Here is a 6,000-nt window from a genome sequence, read left to right as displayed (position 1 = left end):
GAATGACTACTAAGTGTTATTATTGTAGAATGACTACTAAGTGTTATTATTGAAGAATGACTACAAAGTTTTGTTATTGGAGAATGACTACTACGTGTTATTATTGTAGAATGACTACTAAGTGTTATTATTGTAGAATGACTACTAAGTGTTATTATTGTAGAATGACTACTAAGTGTTATTATTGTAGAATGACTACTAAGTGTTATTATTGTAGAATGACTATAAACAACTTTAATATCCATCCACCACCTATAACTACAATACTGCCATTGTAGATAAGCCTACTAGAACGTAACAAATACTGTTTATTATCCACCACCTTATATTGTATAATACGCAAGCCCCATGATATTTTGGCCTCCATCCACCACCTAGAACATGACTATCCACCACCTATAACAACAATACTCCATCCACCAGAACCTATAAACAACAATACTTCCAGTCCACCACCTTAACTACAATGGTACGCCATCCACCACCATTTTTGTACAATATACTCCAACTCCACCATTAGTATTTTTTTAAAAACATTACAACTACTATTAGCTATTGTAGACGACCTTTCGAAATAACTATACTTTCCACCACCTATAACAACAACTACTCCATCCAGACCGTTATAGTAAAAACTTTTTCCCATTGTGCACGCTTGTATAACAACACCATCCACCAACCTATATAAGACAACCAATACTTTCCACCACCTATTTTTTTTTTTTGTACAACAATACTCCATCCACCACCTATAAAATAAATGTACAATGACTCCATCCACCTTTAACCTAGAACAACGCACTTTAATAAATATAATCAAGCACGTCCATCCACCACCTATAACAACTAAGTTTTTTTTTTTTTTTTTTATTAATACTCCATCCCACACCAACTTTCTTATATAAACAACCAATTTATGACAACTCACCGTGTCCACCACCTATCCCACACCCCACCTTAAACAATCAATACTCCATCCACCAACTATAAGTCAACAATACTCCATCCACCACCGTATATAATTCTACAATACTCCATCCACCCCTCCTATTAAACAACCAATACTCCATCCACCACCCGTGATAAGCAACCCATACGAATCCAACACCTCTCCCATTAACAACAATTCCCCACCGCGTCCTAGAACATAGCGACCCGAATGACTCCATTAGACCAACCACCTATAACAACAATACTCCATCCACGTCCACCCCCCCTCCGTAACCCAACCAATACTCCATCCGCCATTTATACCAAGACACACACCTATGAATCCCTAAACATCCAGTCCCATCCGCAGTATCCCCTTCTAACCGAAGATAATTTAAACACTTATCTGAGCTACAATTACGCCATCCAATCCACCCAATAGTTATAACTATTAACATTTATCTCCAATCCCACCCCTGAATCAACGCTATCCCTCTATTAACAATATTACTCCCATCCACCCACCTAACAAGGCTGACGTTATAACAAAATGCTGGCTCGACTCCATCCGTAGGGAGCTACCAACCACCTATAGAATTAACAAACCGAATACTCCGTGCCATACATCCACCACCACTTATAACAACGGGTAAACTGTTAACGCAATCCATAGTCCACATAACTATAACCCCCGATCATTGTACTCCAATCCCAGACGGAAAACTTGGACTATACTAAATACCATAATCTAGCAATACTGCTCCATGCCCACCCACCCCGCATAACAACACGATCTCACGCACATCCAATACCCCTCCATCCCATACGCCTTAACCACAGTCAATTATGACAAGTAACAACAATGCCATCCACCACCTCAATAGTGCTTAATAACATACAAATTTAAATATACTCCATTGTTCACCAAGCCTGATAACATCAAAAGTAATCCAGACAACACCCGTTAATTGCACCATCACATTGCCCGAAAAATACTCCAATCCACCACCTATAACAACGAATACTCCAAACTCCACCACCCCTCCATCCAGACACCTAAAGCAACAATACGTCCATCCACCACCGAACCTATAAAACAACGAATTTCCAACTCCACCCACACCACACCTATAAACAAACAAGTCTTACGTCCCATCCACCTGCCACGTCCTATTATAATCATACAATACTCCATCCACTAGCATCCTATATACTACAATACTCCATCCAACCAGTCCTATGAAACATACATACTCTATACCACCCAACCTATAATGACAACCAATGACTCCATCCACCACCTATAACAACAATCAACTCACATGCCACCACCTATATAAAGCAACAATATACCATGACCATCCACCACCTATAAACAACAAATACACTCCAATCCATGGTCCATCCGATATATTAACAACAACAATTACCATCCGATCCACCCACCTAAATAACAAACAAATGATACGCCATCCAACACCCTATAACAACAATACTCCATCCAACCACCTATAATACAAACAACAAATAGCCACCACTATAGCTAATACTCCAAATCCACCCACCTAGTAAACGAACAATACTCCATCCACCACCTATAACAACAAATACTCACCATCTCCACCACCTAATATAAACAACACGAATTACTGCCATCCACCACCATAATAACACACAATTAGTCTCCATCCACCACCTATCACAACAATACTTCCACCAGCCACCACCTATACTCCAACAACAATACTCCATCCACCTCCTATAAACAAACACATGTGATTTACTCCAGCTTCCATCACCTCTATAAAAACAATGCAGTGAAATCCCAACAAAAGGATACTAATTTGCCATCCAGGACCACCCGGGCCTATTACAACAATTACTCCATCCACCACCTATAGAATAGAAATAAGAGCAAGCATGAAATGCGATTTGAAACTACGAATCATACGATGATGTGTCATATCACACAATTTTGTATAAATAATGATATAATAATCGGTGAAGGGATAGGTCAAATGCATTTATCTTATTTACGTCATCAATTTTATTTCATTTTTTGTTTTTATGTTATAATATTTACAGTTTGCACTGACATGGACTCAATCACCATGTTTTCTAGTATTATCATTATCAGTGCATAATGGTAGTAAAACACGTGCGGCGATTCTGTTATTACGGGAAAAGTCGCTGGCGTAGCAACGTGGGATCATGACCCCACTTTTGGTGGGAACATGTAAATGACTCGATTGCAATCAGCTGTTCAATCGAATTCGTTGACGATGACGGGAGAGAACAAAATATGGGCATTTTAATAAAAAATATTCAAATGTCGCGAGAATAAACAAAATTCATTTACGTGAAAAACTGTACATATAAGGAATAGATTTGTATTGTGTTGAGGTTATGAGGTTTTAATGATAATGGAGCCCATGTAAATTTTACGTAACCCGGCTTCGCAGGGGTTATATAATTTACACGTGCTCCATTATCATTATATCCACATAACCTCAACAAAATAAAAGTCCATTCCTTAATTAAATATGTGTCTGTATTCAGATCCGCACCCAACTCAAGTCAGATGTTAATTTATTTCTTATATATTATTTCATTACTGAGTTTGCCATAACAACATATATTGTATTGTCAAATATCAAGTCTAATGAAGGCACTTAACCGTCGCAGCGAATGTGAATGTACAATTTATGTTGATAATTTGTAATAATAAATGGGAGTTTAAAACACAGAAATAAGTCTTCCTCAAACATCGATCTTGATTCATAATGTAAAACGCCTTTTATTCAAATGATAGGTAATTTGATAAAAACAGGAATCTGACATCATGAAATGTATACCTAGGTGTTATATCAACGGTGCCTTCATGGTCTACAACGTAGATACACTCAATAATGATACATCTCCCATATTTCGTCTTTGCATATTACAGAGTTAGCTCCGTTGCGGGTAGGTATAGATTGTTACGTCATTATTTTGTGAGCGCAATTTTAGTCTCGCATTCCCTAGACTCTCGTCGCTGAACGAGAGCCTGGTCCGGTTCGTGTTTGAATTTTGCGACTGGTAGAGGGCGCGTTGAAATGGTAAACAAACATGGACGGCAGACTTAGAAAAGTTCCATACATCTTCTTTGTGCATAACGGTATCCTTAATCTACACTGGATTACTTGCCTTAGTACCATTAGGCTGCGCTCATAAATACTAAGACAGGTCAGGGCCGCTATTTTGATCAAGATCCTGACCAAAATCATTCTGATTGGTCAATTCAATCAACAAATCGTTGGGTTCATTTAGACCTGGGATTCCTTTCTGTTTACAATGGCAACGAGGTGGAAATGAAATTTCGATGTTGTTTAGGGAGCATTCAACATTGAAAAGGTATTTGAAACAGTTTAAGAACGTATCTACTCACGTAGGAAATCTGAAATTCCATACTATACGCTGACGTCATGGTGAGTGTACCGGAAAACCCCCGAGCGTCTGCTTCAAAAGACAATTTCGCGTTTCAACATCCAATACACAAGTAATGGTATGTAAAGTTGTTTTCCATCAATAAATAATTAATATTGTTTACAATTTACCATTGTATAGCAGACTAGAGGTCACCAATTCCAAAAAATAGATGTTGGTATTTTTTCCGCGAAAATATCCAGCCGCCATTTTGAAAAGGAATATCCCCTGAACCTTATAAATATTATCCAATCAAATTCCCAAGATCTATAGCCCTGACCTGTCGTTGTATTTTCGGAGCGAAGCCTAGCGGAGAGTAGAAAAACTACGGCAGGCAATTCAGTCTATCCTTAATCTAACCCCTTCGGAATACCTCTGATAGCGTTGAACGGTATCCTCGAGATTTCACGTAAATGATTTGTTTGCAACCAGACTGGTTGAGTTGGATGAATTGATACAGTCCATGTAGCAATTACAGATGCATCTCATCATGATTCACCGGACACACACATGTTTTTGCGAGACATGCAGAATCAAAACAGTTCGAAAAACTGTAAGTGACGTGGCTTATCTTTATGTTATTAAACTTTTAAAAAAGTAATACCCGAATGGCTTTAAGTTTTTGGTTAATTCAATTTCATTTGTCACTTAGGAAACAAAGCAATTTGCAAAAGTAAATATTTCGCGAAGGTGTTACTTTCTTGATAGATATAACTTCTGGTTTTAGTCATATAGTTTACATATTCTCAGAATTTTAAGGGGTGATGTAGATTCAAGTCAAATTCTCACTCGTATGATTTTTCGCGTTTACAGGATCACATATCTCTCACAGTCATGCATGTAGGCTCCCAAACTTTAAACATTCTGTACTGTTGGTATGATCCATTGGATTTTATAATCCAAATTGGGTCGGCATGATTGTGACTTTCTTGATACATTGAATGTATCAACGTTCGTCTGCTGCTGTCATGCATTTCCTTTCCGATATGACAGTAGAAGTTTTAATATACATTAGGCCTAGGTTGTAGATTTGTGTCAAGAGATTGTGAAAAGACAGACCAAAAATGTGTTTAGGATTTTTCATAGATTTTGGATAAAGAAATGGTTGAATTTCAACTTCTGAATGCAGTATACGTTGTATCACAGTAATCATATTCCAAGATGATGACATAATGTCACCAATGATTTATCTATTAGCATGAGTATTAAGCGTAAAATCGTGCACTTTGTAACACATGCATGGTGAACCCTCAGTCGGCAGCGATTATACCACATATGTTTTTATTTCTATAGTCCTTCATCTGGAACAATGAACAAAGGGATAATGTATATATAGTTTTTTGTCGTGTTGTTCTGTCATTCTGATCGTCCTTCTGTTACCGGTATTACAATCGTTCTCCACTCAAACTTTTATCTTTCCTTACATAGTCTTGTCTGGACCTTGTACCCAATTGTACTGTGAAGCATTATAATATTTACAATGTGATACCTAGGTAAGATTGTCTGTTGCTGAATTTAAGATAGCAGAAATTATTGATTTATTCACCCATTTAATTAAAACATGGTGGCCACATTGGGAAACAATATTGGTGAAAGCCTTCACTA

The sequence above is a fragment of the Argopecten irradians genome, chromosome 8 (genome assembly GCF_041381155.1).
Source record: "Argopecten irradians isolate NY chromosome 8, Ai_NY, whole genome shotgun sequence".
Lineage (NCBI taxonomy): Eukaryota > Metazoa > Mollusca > Bivalvia > Pectinida > Pectinidae > Argopecten > Argopecten irradians.
This window is presented reverse-complemented; position numbering follows the sequence as displayed.